The sequence below is a fragment of the Staurois parvus genome, unplaced genomic scaffold (assembly GCF_062004578.1).
Source record: "Staurois parvus isolate SC_StPar_1 unplaced genomic scaffold, SC_StPar_1.0 ptg000727l, whole genome shotgun sequence".
Classification (NCBI taxonomy): Eukaryota; Metazoa; Chordata; class Amphibia; order Anura; family Ranidae; genus Staurois; species Staurois parvus.
In genome coordinates, this window is record NW_028318523.1 from 5174847 (window position 1) to 5192332 (window position 17486).

General features: G+C 44.0%; 1 protein-coding gene across 5 annotated transcripts in view; it reads right to left on the reverse strand.

The window, feature by feature from the left end:
- Positions 1 to 17486, reverse strand: part of PPM1B (protein phosphatase, Mg2+/Mn2+ dependent 1B) — a 128282-nt gene that overhangs the window by 66308 nt on the left and 44488 nt on the right. For 4 of the 5 annotated variants that reach the window (XM_089653934.1, XM_089653935.1, XM_089653931.1 and 1 more), the window contains exon 1: positions 11596 to 11781. The exons of the other annotated variant lie outside the window; for it this stretch is intronic. The gene's annotated coding sequence lies outside the window, so the exon portion shown is untranslated. Of the gene's footprint in view, positions 1 to 11595; positions 11782 to 17486 lie in introns of those variants that run through there. 5 annotated transcript variants of the gene reach the window in all.

Sequence of the window (17486 nt, forward strand, 5' to 3'; positions counted from 1 at the left end):
ATAGGTAGACCTCAACTATGAGAGACAAAATGAGAAAAAAAAACTCCAGACAATCACATTGGCTGATTTGGAAAGAATTTATTTGCAAATTATGGTGGAAAATAAGTATTTGGTCACCTACAAACAAGCAAGATTTCTGGCTCTCACAGACCTGTACCTTCTTCTTTAAGAGGCTCCTCTGTCCTGCACTCATTACCTGTATCAATGGCACCTGTTTGAGGTTGTGGACAGGTGTCTTTTATACTGATAACAAGTTCAAACAGTCGCACTCCAAACTCCACTATGGTGAAGACCAAAGAGCTGTCGAAGGACACCAGAAACAAAATTGTAGACCTGCACCAGGCTGGGAAGACTGAATCTGCAATAGGCAAGGAGCTTGGTGTGAACAAATCAACTGTGGGAGCAATAATTAGAAAATGGAAGACATACAAGACCACTGATAATCTCCCTCGATCTGGGGCTCCACACAAGATCTCACCCTGTGGGGTCAATATGATCACAAGAACGGTGAGCAAAAACCCCAGGACCACACCTAGTGAATGACCTGCAGAGAGCTGGGACCAACGTAACAAAGGCTACCATCAGTAACACACTACGCCGCCAGGGACTCAGATCCTGCAGTGCCACACGTGTCCCCCTGCTTAAGCCAGTACATGTCCGGGCCCGTCTGAAGTTTGCTAGAGAGCATTTGGATGATCCAGAAGAGGATTGGGAGAATGCCATATGGTCAGATGAAACCAAAATAGAACTATTTGGTAGAAACACAACTCGTTGTGTTTGGAGGAGAGAGAATGCGGAGTTGTATCCAAAGAACACCATACCTACTGTGAAGCATGGGGGTGGCAACATCATGCTTTGGGTCTGTTTCTCCGCAAAGGGACCAGGACGACTGATCCATGTACAGGACAGAATGAATGGGGCCATGTATCGTGAGATTTTGAGTGCAAACCTCCTTCCATCAGCAAGGGCATTGAAGATGAAACGTGGCTGGGTCTTCCAACATGACAATGATCCTAAACATACCGCCCGGGGAACAAAGGAGTGGCTTTGTAAGAAGCATTTCAAGGTCCTGGAGTGGCCTAGCCAGTCTCCAGATCTCAACCCCATAGAAAACCTTTGGAGGGAGTTGAAAGTCCGTGTTGCCCAGCGACAGCCCCAAAACATCACTGCTCTAGAGGAGATCTGCATGGAGGAATGGGCCAACATACCAGCAACAGTGTGTGCCAACCTTGAGAAGACTTACAGGAAACGTTTGACCTCTGTCATTGCCAACAAAGGATATATAACAAAGTATTGAGATGAACTTTTGATATTGACCAAATACTTATTTTCCACCATAATTTGCAAATAAATTCTTTCCAAATCAGCCAATGTGATTGTCTGGATTTGTTTTCTCATTTTGTCTCTCATAGTTGAGGTCTACCTATGATGCCAATTACAGGCCTCTCTCATCTTTTTAAGTGGGAGAACTTGCACAATTGGTGGCTGACTAAATACTTTTTTGCCCCACTGTACATACATACACATATACACACTCTGGAATTGTTCAACACAGGACTCAGAACTATCGCTCCCTGTATGTTATCCGATGCAGCAGGGATGCTCTACCGCAGTACATCTGTGGTAGGCAGTCCCCAAGTAGTTAATGAAGGTTTAGTTCCACCCTACCTATATGGATGTAATATTAAACATTCTTGCAATCACCGAAATAACATACTTGAAGCATTTATATGGTTAAAATGTAAAATCATTAATTTCCACATTGTATTTCAATTATTTCTAGCCTACTCCTGATACTAAGAATAATGTTGAAGTTTGTAAACTTACATTATGAAGATCCCAACACATTTCCTTGCATGAATCCTGTGACCTGTAGTCATTTTGCCCTCTGAGTAGGCACAGCTGTGTCACGTTTCACAGAGCCTACCTTATGAACTACAGAGGTGCTGAGAGGAGGAGTTTCAGGAGGCGGAGTCAGTACAGGAATCACTGGTCACCATTGTACCTTGGGATATGTAGTTCCTGTAAATGGAGAAGCAGCGAAGCATGCAGGGAATCCAGAAGTTGTGGAAAGACGGCCAGCAGGCAGGCACAACTCACAACTTGAAAGGCAATTTTCCAAAGTAAGCTTATGGACTGTATAACTATGGTTTGTATTGGTATTACAATGCTGATGTTCTAAAATGAAAGAGTAAACTGTGACCGTAGATCTCCTTTAAAGTGACACTAAATGATATCCTTTTCCTTCAAAAATAATCTTTAAGCAGGGATGTCCAATTCCTATCACCCAACACCTGGGACATGTAGTTCTGGGTGCCGGGCAGGTAGTTTTTTTTTTTTGCCCTTAGCCCTGCTGCGGCCAAGCAGCAGGGCTCACCTGTCAGGTGGAAACAATCGGGGCAGCAGCGCTGCCGCCCAATTGCTTCCACACGGCCCACAGTGTCAGCCTCTACCCCGCTATATGTCCCAGGCTCCGCTTGTCCAAGATTGGTTCGGCGGTTAAGGTTTGACATGTTAGATATCTAATTACTCGATGTAATCTTGTCTTATATTTTACAAAAAAAAAAAAATTGGATAATTGTCATCTTCAGGCCTAAAATTATTTTTTTAAACGTATGCAAATAACGCAAAAACAGCTCTGCCAGCGAAAGGGACAAAGGATAAGCCGGACACGCCCCTTTCCTGACGAGCAGCCAATCAGTGCTCATTACACTGCAAGGTCTCTTTCCTCCCTACTAGTCCCGGGTGCGGTGCTGGAGCGAGGCAGGGAGGGGAGGAGGAGATAAACAGCGCAATGTTAAAAATATTCAATGTTGCCATAAAGACCCTTTCATTTTTAAAAGCCCCAGACATTACCTAAAGCAGATTTAAATATGGTTTTGGTCAAAATTTAAGTTTTTTTAATCAGGACAAGTAGATTTTCATGAGGGATAAGCAGATTGGGACACAGATTTAGACCCTGGACAAGTAGTTTTTTCAAAACGTCCACACCCCTGTATACACAGAGTATATAAAAGGGCCTGTAATCTATTTCTCATGAAACTATGACTTACTGTGTTTTTCTGCCTCCTCATAATATCGTCTAAGCACCCAAATATATCCCTGCCACCCCCCATTAATTTCCGTTTGGAATGAGAGGTGCAAGTTAGTTGTGCATGTGGTCGTGTGCACTGCTCTATGTACACTACAAAACACATAGTCCGTCTCAGGAGCACACGACAGGGTGGCTACGTTTCTACATACAGTAGAACTATGGAGATTTAACATAGCCAACCTCTCGATTTCTTGATAGAATGCACCTCATCCCCTGACATCACCAAAGTGCCACACATCAGTGGCTGTGATGCTACACAGAGCCATGACAGGCTGCATACATGCTACAAGAGATGGTCAGAGATAACAAATATGCTATAAGGGGGGGGGGGGGGGTGTCTTTGAAGACTGTACAAACATACTACAGGAGTTTGTGGTTATGCAGGCAATAGACTGGTCGTTTATCGGCCGTATTTACATCCGCACGAAAAATCACCCGATAATCACGCCGTTGGTGGGGCCAGCCCATCGGCCGTTTTTCGTGGATCTCATTTATTTTTATTGGTCATGCTGGAAAATCCGCAAAAAAACTGCCGTTTTTTGTGGACATGGATGGCAGCATCGGCAACGGGGCCGACCAATTTTTCGTTTATCGCCTGAAAATTCAGCCAATAAACTGCCCGTCTATGGCCTGCCATACTGGACAATGTGCCAAGAGACAGACAGCCTGGAGACATTACACGAGACTGCCAGAGAGCACAGCTATTAGGCTCAATGCACACGGGTTCTTTTAATAAACGTTGGTAACATTAGCTGTGCAAAGTCAAGTGAAAACGTGACTTTCAGCATTTTTAGCTTTTTTTAATTAGCATTTAGTGCTGTTTTTTTTTTTTTTAACCAAAAATATTTTGGTTTGCCATGATTTACCGCGTTTTTCAGTATTACAGCGTTTTTACAGCTAAAAAAACTTCTCTAGAAACCCACTAGTTCTGGGGGTTTTTTCCAGCCAAAAAAAAACGTTGATTACAGTCTGTGTGCATGGACACGTAGGATAACATGCTGGGGAGTTTACCGGCTGTAGAAAAAAACGTCAAAAGCCAAAAACAGCCGCTGTAAAAACATCCCGTGTGCACGAGGACTTCTAGGGAAATTGATCACCGTTTGCATGGTCCTAAGGGGTTGCATATGGCCCCAAGGACACAAGTTGGGCATCACAGCTCTAAAAAGCCCAATCAAAGCAATGGGGGGGGGGGGGCTTGAGGGTTTGGAGGAGCCTGAGAGCAGACGTTTGAGTTAAAGCAGTATTAAACGCAAAACCAAAGATGTAATATGTTGCAGCACATCAATCATTAGATCTGATGGTTGCATTAGTTTTCTTTTATAGGATTTTCCCCCTCGATTTTACCTGGTGATCTGGCCACTAATACACCCCCTGTATTAGAGAGCCCCCACTCTAGATGAAGGAGCACAGGGGACACCTTTTAAGAGCAGCATTGCCAGCCTGGGGGAGGAGGGGAGTGTTAGATGTACTTTCAGATTTAAATACATCAACAAATTTAGATAGAGTGAATAATAAAATGAAAGTGGTTGTAAATCCCTACATATAACTAAGTGAAGTGACTGGCCTCAGGTGATCCACAGATCAAACAAATCCTCCTATATAGGTTGTACCTGTTCTCTACGTCCATTTAAAGTGCTGAATTTATAACGCTTGTCCGAGTTCAGAAAAAAGGGAAAGAGCTTTAGTTTTTGAGGGGAGTACCGAGAGCTGACTGGGGTGGGGGAACCCCCCCCCCCCCCACACACACACACACACACACACACACACACACACACACACACACACACACACACACACACACACACACACACACACACAGCTTACAGGAAAAGAGCTGAGACTGTCAATCTGCTGGAAGCCCCTTCCTTTGATTCATGTTGGTAGCAGAGGAATGAGGAAGCAGAAAGAAATGATACTTCAAACTCTGAGTGAGACAAGGGGGAGGTCCCTATAGAGGGATATGCTTTGGTCATATTTCATGTAGGGATGCATGATTTATCATCACCGACACCCGGGACATGCAGTTCCAGGCGCAGAGCAGGTGGAATTTTTTTTTTTTTTTTTAATTTAGCAATGCCGCAGGCAAGCAGCCTCTTTAGCCTATGCTGAAATCGCAATGTCATTCTGGTTTCTGTGCGATATAAGTACAGGTGCGATTGTGCCGGCTCTCTCCCCACAACTACCTCCCACTGACACCCCTCACGAACTTCAATGCAGACTCTCCCCCCCCCCCCCCAAAAACAAAACAAAAAAAAAAACACACACACAACCCCCCTGCACAAACTCCCCCCCCCCCCCATGACTTTCATACAAAAACTCCCCCCATTGACTTCAAGGAATCACTTTGCTTATGGCTACGATGCTACTTGCTGCTCAGTAAGCCCTCATGTACACGGGACGTTTTCATACTGCTGGTAATGTTAGCTGTGTAAAGTCACATTATAAACATGTTTTCCAGCTTTTAGCTGTTTTTTTTTTTTGTGGCATTTTCCCGTGTTAGTTAGCTTTTTTTGTCAAAAAACTTCCAAAAACGCCAATTTGCAGCGTTTTGCCAAGTTAGAGTGTTTTTCCAGCTAAAAAACTCCTCTAGAAAACAACTAGTTCTGGGGTTTTTTTCCAGCCAAAAAAACAGATTACAGACTATGTGCATGGACATATAGGATACAGACTATGTGCATGGACATATAGGATACAGACTATGTGCATGGACATATAGGATACAGACTATGTGCATGGACATATAGGATACAGACTATGTGCATGGACATATAGGATACAGACTATGTGCATGGAAACATAGGATAACATGCTGGGGGGGTTACTGGCTATAGAGAGAAAAAAAAAAAAAAAGAAAAGGCAAAAACAGCCGCTGTAAAAATGTCAAGTGTGCATGAGGATTAAATTGCACGACAGTTTTGGCAAAATCGTGCCACACTTTAGATGCCATTTGAGGAAAATACAAAAAACAAAATGCAAGTTCATGTCTTTTTTTGGGATTGTGGGCAGAATCCCAGCGATTTGCTGCAGTCCCATAACGCCCAGGTGTGAAGGGGGCCTAATGGATCAGACACCGGAGCTTGATTTAGCTGCTCAGCTAGTACTGAGCACCCGAGTGTCTCCATGAGCGAAGGTAACCTGAAGGAATAATGTATTTTTTCTTCCTCATTGGGGCGGCGCCTTATTTACTCGCTCAGCGGATGCGCTTCTGCCTGACACTCCCCCTTTCTGATGAGCACCCAATCGGTGTTCATCACTCTGCAAGGTCTCCCCCCTCCCTGCAAGTCCCCAGGTGCAGTGCTGGAGATAGGCAGGGAGGTGAAGAGATAAAGCAGTGCAATGTTAAAAACATTAGAAGTTCACTTTCCTAAAAACACCCCAGACTTAAATACGGTTTTGGTTAAAATTATAAAATTTTATCAGAACAAGTAGATGAAGACCCCAATTTAATCTCTTGGACAAGTAGTTATTTTAAAAATGTCCACACCCTCGTGTCTGGGGTTTACAACTACTTTAACTACTTGCCTACAGGACACTTATACCCCCTTCCTGCCCAGGCCAATTTACAGCTTTCAGCGCTGTTGCACTTTGAATGACAATTGCGCGGTCATGCAACACTGTACCCATATGAAATGTTTATCTTTTTTTGTGACAGAGAGCTTTATTTTGGTGGTATTTAATCACCTCTGGGTTTTTATTTTTTCCTAAACAAACCAAAAACCACTGAAAAAAAAAAAAAGTTTTAGTTTTTGTTATAAAAGTTTGTAAATAAGTGATTTTTCTCTTTCACTGATGTGCGCTAATGAGGCTGCACTGATGGGTTCTGATAGGCTGCACTGATCGACACTGATGGATATTGATAGGCATCACTGATGGGCACTGAAAGGCAGCACTGACAGGCATTGATAGGTGGCACTGACAGGCATCTCAGATGGGCACCTATATGTGGCACTGATGGGCACTGGCAGGTGGCATGGATGAGCACTGAGAGCTGGCACTGCTGTCGGCACGACAGCTCGTGGGGAGAGAAATGCCAATAACCGACATTTCCCTGTTTACATGTGATCAGCTGTGATTGGACACAGCTGATCACATGACCGAGCTGACATCTTCAGCTCTTTCCCTGGATCGGTGATCCGCTGTGTCCGAGGGACACAGCACACCACCGATCGCCGCGCGCTCTGGGAGCCACGCATGCCTGGTTAGAATGGGAGGATGTCATATGACGTCCTCCCAGAACAGGAGAACCGCCTTGCGTCCATCATATTACTATATGGCGGGCGGGAGGCGGTTAAAGTCAAACTCCAGCTAACCGTGCTTAACCTCTTGGCGCCAGCACCTCCCGCCTGTTTAAGGGGTTTATGACGCCAGGAGGCTGGGCGGGGTTCAGGGTCATGTGTCTGCTGTGATTGGCTGTCAGAGGTTACATGTTTAGAAAGCTTTCTGTGAGGCGCCAGCAACTGTTCCAGGAGCACACAGGGCGCTCGCGGTACATTTGTTTACATTGGGTACACAAATGTGTGACCTCGTGGCGTCAAGGCCCAGCCACTGAGAAGCCACATATTTGCACACCATCGGTGCCAAGGAGTTAAAGTGCACTCACTATATCCGCTCTCCCCGGAGGCCGCACTCACTATATCCGCTCTCCCCGGAGCCCGCACTCACTATATCCGCTCTCCCCGGAGCCCGCACTCACTATATCCGCTCTCCCCGGAGCCCGCACTCACTATATCCGCTCTCCCCGGAGCCCGCACTCACTATATCCGCTCTTCCCGGAGCCCGCACTCACTATAACCGGTCTCCCCGGAGCCCGCATTCACTATATCCGGTCTCCCCGGAGCCCGCATTCACTATATCCGGTCTCCCCGGAGCCCGCATTCACTATATCCGGTCTCCCCGGAGCCCGCATTCACTATATCCGGTCTCCCCGGAGCCCGCATTCACTATATCCGGTCTCCCCGGAGCCCGCATTCACTATATCCGGTCTCCCCGGAGCCCGCATTCACTATATCCGGTCTCCCCGGACCCTGCATTCACTATATCCGGTCTCCCCGGACCCTGCATTCACTATATCCGGTCTCCCCGGACCCTGCATTCACTATATCCGGTCTCCCCGGACCCTGCATTCACTATATCCGGTCTCCCCGGACCCTGCATTCACTATATCCGGTCTCCCCGGACCCTGCATTCACTATATCCGGTCTCCCCGGATCCTGCATTCACTATATCCGGTCTCCCCGGACCCTGCATTCACTATATCCGGTCTCCCCGGACCCTGCATTCACTATATCCGGTCTCCCACAGTACACACACATGGAAATGCAATTATTTTAGTAATTATAACTTGCTAAATACCTTTTCTCAGCATATAATAGTCATGTGACTATCAACGTCCGGTTGAGCATTGGTTAAAGATTGTAGGAGGAGTTTTAATTTTCCCCCAATTGTCTTATGAGGCTGCATGACTCCTGACCCTCTGTCTGGACAGCACTGATTAGCCCTGTGCTGATCACATAAGGGAAAAAAACAGTAATACACACCAAACTGAGCATGTGCAACTTGCTCCCAAGGTTATGATTATCAGCAGAAGGACTGGGAACAGTAGCAGAAGGGGAGGATCAGAGAAGCCAGGATCAAACATCCTTTACCCTCAATGCACTGGACAGTTATAGAAACAGTTTTTTCCCTTTTGAGATAAAAGTTTTACATAAAATTCTGATCACAATAAGCCCCCCCCCCCCCCCCCGTCAGCATTAAACAGTTTGTCTCAACCCTCTACCTGCTACATATGCAGGACAGCTTGGTTGGTGAAATACAACAGACTTACTGGCTGGATCACCAGATGAAAAACAGATCTAAAAAAAATAAAGATCGATAGACATCACATCTATGATTGTAAGCTGCAATATAACAAAGGTTTGCTTTCAGGTTTAAGCCTGCGATCACACTGAATAGGACTTTGAAATCGTCCAACTTCGCTTGAAGTCTCTTGATTTCAAAGTCGGACGTCAGTGAGACTTGACAGACATCTGTGTGACTTCATGTACAAGCAGGGGTGGACTGACCATTTGGAAACTTGGGCACTGCCCAGGTCAGTAGGGGGCCCCATGAGATGCCCCTGGTACCTTTTTCATAGGCTTTTTTGCGTTTGGGCAAGGACACAGGGGCCCCATGATCCCCTATTGCCCGGGGGCCCCCCATGAGTTGTCAGTACGCCTCTATGTACAAGTGTCTATACATGTCGCATTCAAAAGGGGCAAAAGTAGCGTAGGAACAAATCAGTGCGACTCTGACGAAGTTGCACCGATTAGGAGGGTTCCATTTCCGATCATTGTGTGCGAATTGTCATGTGATTCGAACCATCAAATGGCATTGGTGTGAGCGGGGGCTTATACCGCTTTACATCTGAACTCCGGGATCAGAAAATATTGTCTAAATCAGGGATGAGCATCTGTGGCCCTCCAGTTATTGTGGAACTAAATATCCTATGAGGCATTGTAAGACTTACAGATACAAGCATGACTCCTGGAGGTAGGTGCACAATGGTGAGACTGAGTTACTTCCTGATGCATGATGGGAATTGTAGTTCCGCAATAGCTGGAGGCCTCCAGTTCCCCATCCCTAGTCTGAATCGATTCATGAAGTGTGTTCTTGATGGGCTTTGTCTATTTCTTCCTGATCTGTACAGTATTTCAGTGTCACACTGTAGCTGGACATACATCATACAATTTTCTTTAATTTCCTTTAGATTTACCATCAACTATGCAGTGCTAGGGTCTGACCGATTTCATCATTATTATAATACAGGATTTATATTATTATTATTATAATACAGGATTTATATTATTATTATTATAATACAGGATTTATATTATTATTATTATAATACAGGATTTATATTATTATTATTATAATACAGGATTTACATTATTCTACAGGATTTATATTATTCTACAGGATTTATATTATTCTACAGGATTTATATTATTCTACAGGATTTATATTGTTATTATTATAATACAGGATTTATATTATTCTACAAGATTTATATTATATTATTATACAGGATTTATATAGCGCCAACAGCTCTTTACAATATAATGGGAGACAATACAGCAACAATACAAGAGGATTAGGAGGGCCCTGATCCTGGGAACTTACAATCTAACAAAAACAAAAAAAGTGTTTACATTTGATCTCATATTATATGATTTTAGTAAATCTAAAGAAAAAAAATTGGATAATGTATGGCCAACCTTCATCACCAGGAGCTTCCTGTAATACAGATTGGTCACAGCTGCTCTCTGTGTAGGGTGACTGGTTTTATCTCCGCCCCTTATGTAGTTTTTTTTTTTTTTTTGCAGACAACCTCTAGTGGGTGGAGCCTGAGGGTCCCCTCCCAGGCTATCACTGTATTTACAAGGTAATATCTGGCCTGGAAAAGGAATTGGGAGGATTTGTAGACCTTGCAGGTATTTGGATGACAGTTTTTCCACCCAGAGTTCAGCTTTAGGCTACTTTCACACTGATCTGACGCAAAAAAAAAAAAAAAGAAATCACATAGGTTGTTTTACTGCACTTTTTCAGCACTGAGCGTTTTAAAAGGGCATGCAACTTAAAAACTTCACCCAAAAATGCTTCTCAGAGGAGTTTTTGGAGGTGCTTTTCAGGCACTTTCCATTGATTTCAATGGAAGGGGAGTTTTTATTTTTTAACTCACCAAAAATCCCCCAAAGATGCTGCACCGCACACACAACGTGAAAACATACATAGGGAAGCGTTTTTCTTGAGCTTTTCTTTTAAACACAAAATGCTTCAAAGCTGCTCTTTGTGAAAGCAGCCTAAGGCCCCGTTCACACGGGCATTCCTTTTTTTGATCAGTTCAGTCACATTAATAAAACAAAAACAAAAAAAATGGATCAGTTTTCTCATGAGTTCACATCCGTTAACATCCATTCTGTTTTTTTTTTTTCAAATGGAAGGAAAAAAAAAAAAAGGGGTTTCCTTCCGCCCAAAAAAAAAATAAAAATATGTTAACGGATACAAACATTAACAGATGTAAACAAATAATCATCCGTTTACGTCCACTAGTCCATAGAAATACATGGGTGTCCGTTGGTCATCCATAAACGAACAGACATACGGAGAGCCCGTGTGAATGGGGTCTGAATATATAACTCTCTATGTAAACCTATTCCTGCGACAATCACATCTATACAGATTTTTTTGCTGCACCAACGGCCATAGACGTGTCATTGGAACACCCATCCATCAGATATGTCCTGTGAAAAACAAGGATGGTGAAGTTAGTCAGTCTAACAAAGCCCCAAGCATTCATGGTGAAATGTCACCAGCATGCCATGATGTAACCTCAGCACACAGCCCTCACGGGAGGGGGGGGGGGCTGGGGCCCTGCACACTGTATGAAGCCGCATGTAACAGGCAGAGACGGCCCGGCGTGTGTGTGACCTCTCTGGTGTCAGTTGAGGGGGGGGGAGACTTACCTATCGGTACAACTTCTACTGAGCTTCCTCCCTACACCGCCGGCCTCTCTGTTCGTCACACTACCGCTCGGGGAGGCGAACAGCCGCAGATTACATGCGCCAGGCTGCCACTCTCCCCATCTCTTCCGGTCTCAGCACAAGCTTCGGGTCGACGCTCGGTATTTAAGTCTGCGCATGCGTCTGCGCCCGAGGGCAACTGCGCAAGCGCACCATGGGCCGCGCTGCACTCTGGGTTGGTTGGCAAGCCCGGGCCGTCGCGTAGCCGCGGTGGCGTCACGCGGCGCGGTTGCTCTGACGACTCCCAGGGCCCAATCAGCGTCGGCCGTGGTGGGAATTAAAGGGCGGTGCGTCGTGACGTCAAAATAGAGCGTCGTGCGGCGAGAGGTCGCGCGGTGCTTGTCAATTCGGTAACTTGGAGGCTGACGGTTGTAACTGTCTAATTGAACACTAGAAATCAACGGAGGCTCAACGCCGCCGGTTTATCAGGGGGATATGGAAAATAATGCTTTCTTTTACTTGATTGGCTAGCTGCTAAGATAAGCCAGCGCCTGATTGGTTAGCCCAGCTGTCAGAGCTGAAACAGGCCTTGTTTGACGTGAAGGGCGCCGAGGTCTTGCGCTTTTGCGTTTTTATTGGCTGAGGAGGAGTGATCGGCGTGGGAGATCGCCAATGAGAGAGAGAAGACTGTTTCAAGCGTGAAGTGCGAGTCGAGAAGAGCAGAGGGAATGTTGTTTTCCTCAATGCGAAACTGCTGAGGGGAGGGGGAAAGAGAGACAGAGCCCCGGATGTAACATGAGATCATCGCCGGCCAATAAGCGGGAAGGGTGACGTCATCGCCCTTACCAAAACATCTTGCCCGGCCCGCCTCTCATAACTGAAGAGAGGCGTGGCTAGGCATAGGTTACAGGGGGAGATGTTTATCCAAGAGGAGGGGAAAGAGGTGTTACCATGGTGACAGGGTTCAGGCCTAATGCTCACAGAATATAGACTCCATTCACAAAACTTTATTGTAAACCTCAGCTGGACAACATTTAGTGTGCTAAAGCACTGTCCTAACGAAGAAGTATCCCAAACACTTTCCTTTGTTTCATATAAAACTTGTTTTCATCTGATTTTTACATCCTAGTCTTGTAGCTACTGAGCTCCCGGAGCTTCTTTGCAGCCATTTCCTGTCTACATGCACTCCAAGGGTTGCTGTGTGGCATTTCTCAGGGCGGGTTTCCTGCTGGTGACAACAGCGGCTCATGCCTGTATTGTGTCTGGAAACCACCACCTGTAGTCTCCAACAGAAGCTGTGGAACAAGGTGACAACACAGGAGCACCATTGAGGGATGGGGCAGAGTGTTGTCACCCTGAAACAGGAAGTGTCTGAACAAGGACTTGTATGGCAGGATCAGCAGATATTATTTTAATGAAAGCTGCAGATATTAAAGTATAACTAGATATTTTTTTTTGTTTTGGACATAATGGGGAGGGATTAGAAGCCCTGTCAGGTTTTCATTGCTGTCTGTGCCCCGTTAGGGAGATTCACCCTTTCTATATGTCTCTATATAAAACAGAATAGGGCAAGTGAGCGCTGAAAGTCTAAAAGCTGCTGATACACCAAAGGATACCAAATAACCTCCGAAACATCAATGTAAAATAAGGTGCAGCGCTAGAACTCCAACCATAAATGTGAAAACTCCATACGTTAAATATATCAATCATCATATAAATAAATAAAGTGACTTGTAACAAGGTGCCAAATAAATCATTCAAATTAAAGTGACTCAGTGGTAAAGTGAAGTCCGTCACTGTATAGTGACCAATGGTGCTTTAAAGTGTTGAAATATTGTCCAAATATAAATGTATGGAAGATCTGATAATCTTCAATAATAGGTGTTTCATCCGGTATTGTGGTGATGTGACCAATGGTATAAAGACTGCGCAATCAATGAGCGCATTTAGAGACAATACTCTCAGTGGATGAACTGGAAGCCCCTTTAACCACTTGCCTACAGGGCACTTATACCCCTTTCCTGACAAGGCCAATTTCCGGCTTTCAGCGATGTCGCACTTTGAATGACAATTGCGCGGTTATGCAACACTGTACCCATATGAAATTTTTATCATTTTTTTGTGACAGATATAGCTTTATTTTGGTGGTATTTAATCACCTCTGGGTTTTTCATTTTTTCTTAAACAAACCAAAAACCACTAAAAATGTTGAAAAAAAAAGTTTTGTTCTTAGTTTTTGTTATAAAAGTTTGTAAATAAGTGATTTTTCTCCTTCACTGATATGCGCTAATGAGGCTGCACTGATGAACACTGATAGTTGGCACTGATGAGGAGGCACTGGTAGGTGGCACTGATGGGCATTGACAGGCATCACTGATGGGCACTGAAAGGCAGCACTGATACATGGCACTGATAGGCAGCACTGACTGGCACTGATAGGTGGCACTGACTGGCACTGATGGGTGACACTGAAAGGCAGCTCAGATGGGCACTGATATGTGGCACTGATGGGCACTGACACAAGGCACTGATGGACACTGACAGGTGGCGCTGCTGGGGCTACACTGATCATCAGGGCACACTAATCATCAGTGCCCTGATGATCATTGTACATGTCCCCTCCGCGGAAAGCCGATTACCGGCTCTCCTCTCCTCTCGAGCTGTCAGCGTGACAGCTCGAGAAGAGAGAAATGCCGATAACCGGCATTTCCCTATTTACATGTGATCATCTGTGATTGGACACAGCTGATCACATGACCGAGCCGACATCCTCGGCTCTTTCCGTGATTGGTGATCCGCTGTGTCCGAGGGACACAGCGACCGCTGATCGCCGTGCTGCGTGCTCCCTGAGCTGTGCATGCGCGGTGAGAATGGGAGGATTTGTGCTTAAAGTTGAAAGCACACACAGCACATAATGTGAAACAGCACACAGATAACCCTTTGATCACCCCACATGTTAACCCCTTCCTGCCCAGTGCCTTTAGTATAGTGTCAGTGTTTTTTTTATTAGCCTTGATCACTGTATTGGTGTCACTGGGGATGTCAGTGACACCAAGTCAGTTCCCCCCAGTGTTAGAATGCCCGCTGCAGTCCCTCAGTCCCACTATAAATCACTGATAGCCGTCATTATTAGTAAAAAAAAAAAATTACAGTATATATACCGCCATTTGTAAACGCTATAACTTTCACATAAACCAATTAATTTACACGTATTGGGATTTTTTTTAGCAAAGACATGAAGCAGAATACATTTTGGCCAAAATTTATAACAAAATTTGATTTTTAAATTTTTTTACTCGACATGTTTAATAGCAAGAAGTCAAAAATATAGTTTTTTACTCAAAATTCTAGGTCTTTTTTTGTTATAGTGCAAAAAATAAAAAATACACAGGCGATCAAATACCACCGAAATAAAACTCTATTTATGGGGAAAAAAAGGACATACATTTCATTTGGGTGCAGTGTTGCATGACTGCGCAATTGTTAGTTACAATAACGCAGCACCGTAACGCAAAAAATAGCCTGGTCAGGAGGGGGGGGGGGTAAATCCTCTGGAGGGCAAATGGTTAAGGGCACAGGATTCAGTTACTAGGAAACAACTGGGAAGTCCCAATGCAGTCCAAATGAAGGATGGGCAACAGTGACCAAACATTAACAGGGACAACACAACTAAATAAATAAATAATAAAACTGCATGCAATGCAAAGAGCTGTCTGAAGGAACTTACACCCAAAGATGGCATTAGGTGCATCCTGAACATCAACCTAATACAACTTAGAAACTGCATGAATAGAAGACCAGGTCTTTTTTTTATAGTGCAGAAAATAAAAAATGCACAGGTGATCAAATACCACCAAAAGAAAGCTCTATTTATGTGAAAAAAGGGACATAAATTTCATATGGGTGCTGCATTGCATGACCGCGCAATTGTCAGTTAAAGTGACGTAGCGCTGTAACGCAAAAAATGGCCTGGTTAGGAAAGGGGGGGGGGTAAATCCTCTGGAGGGCAAGTGGTTAAAGTAGCGCAGTTGGCCTGGTCATGAAGTGCGTAAAATCTTCCGGAGCCCAAGTGGTTAAAGTAATGTTCTAACAGATTTTAATATGTGCAAAAAAATAAATAATTTGAAAAAATTGCCCAATCGAGAAAAGTCTTCTTTTAATAGGTATCAAGTGTGTAACCTGACCTGAACTGAAAAGTCTAAGCACATGGCTGAAGAAAGGATCTTCCGAGTTGCCATAATACATTTTCTGTTATGTGTTGCTATACCTTTACAGGAGAAGTCAGTAGCCCAGTTGTCACTGTTCACTCTCCTGTAAAACTAGAGTTGCCCACGTCATGACACATAAGCCCACAATGAGTTTATTGTCACATCTTGTTCCACCCTTTGCCACTGTACAGTTGTCCTGGTAATAACAACATTACAACCCTTTATTGGATTTCCTATTTTCGGCCCATCTGCTAGTCCATGGATACTGTCAGTTAATGATGCTTAACGAGAAGCTGGTTAACGTATTCCCATCCTAAGCATCTACATTTCAGTAAGGTTAAGCTGCAGTACGTAAGCAGTGACAATACTAATGGACCTTAATTTGTTATCTGAAGCTAAATCCCCGATTTGTGGCACGGGCGAGGAGACTGTTTACTTGTGCGCTTGATTAAAACTGTTATTAACATATCAATCAGATTTAAAGCACATGGACCCTTAGCAGATTTGGAGCCTTTTAAAAGATAGATCTGTCTTTTACAATTAAACAAATCCAATACAGTATTATTATCTGCAGAATGGCATTAGAAAATTATGTAGAGAATTTGCCAATGGATAGGTTGTAGGATCTACATGCAGTTGTTATCACAATTTACAGTCCCACAGACAACTTTGGTAGGTCTGTGATAGAATCAGGTCATACGTGGGCGCTATATCTAGACACTATAGATGCAGTACTGTACTGTGCAAATGAGTTGGGACAAGCTTGCAAGCACTATTTCAAGACTCTTATTGGGCCTATGAATGTTGATACTTGCTGCAGATTGATTTCTGCATAACTAGAAGGTGCTGTCCTGTTTTTCACTCTTTTACTTCAGTCTGAATTTATATTTTTCGCAGTGAGGGTGTGATTGAAGTTGGTCCACTATATTCATTATTATCTTGTTATTTGTATACGGATGTAGATGGCCATCACTCCCTGAAAGCGATAGAAAATAATTTACAAATATATGTTGCGCTCCTAAATACTCCTCAATAAATAATAATTAAATTATTACCATTAAAATAATTCAAATTATTGACCTATCACAACCCCCTGATGAAGCCACGTGATTGGAGGCGTAACGCGTAGGGGAGGGGCTACGTCATCACTCGGAGAGGAGCTGGACAACACGATAGACGGCAGGTGTATGACTCAGAGGCCAGCAGAGGACTTCCAATGGGATATTGCGTTATTTAAACCTGTCTAATGTGAGTTTAATACTTAGATGGTGGGAATAAAAAGTTTTAAAAGGTAAAGCACTATGTCCTCTATTTCTTCCTGCATGCGGAGTAACACAAGGAGAGGATAATTAGGAGGTCTGAGCTAACAAAAGGAGTGTGTAATCCCTGAGGGGATAATCAGCCACCAGAGGATACATCCATTACTCCTAAAGGAAGGATCTCCCAATTTTACCAGCAAAAGTATATGTCCAGCAGGTTCCAGGGAAAGTGAACCGAAAGCGTGTATAGCCTAATTGCAGGCATCAAAGGAGGTGAGCGCACATCTTCACTATTTGAAGGATTCACAAAAGTCACAAATTGAAGAACAACAAGCACCAAGTCACTATATATAAACAATTGTTTATTCAATGGGACTATTATTTTGATGATATTTGGATTCATACTAATCACTACTAATTATTTATG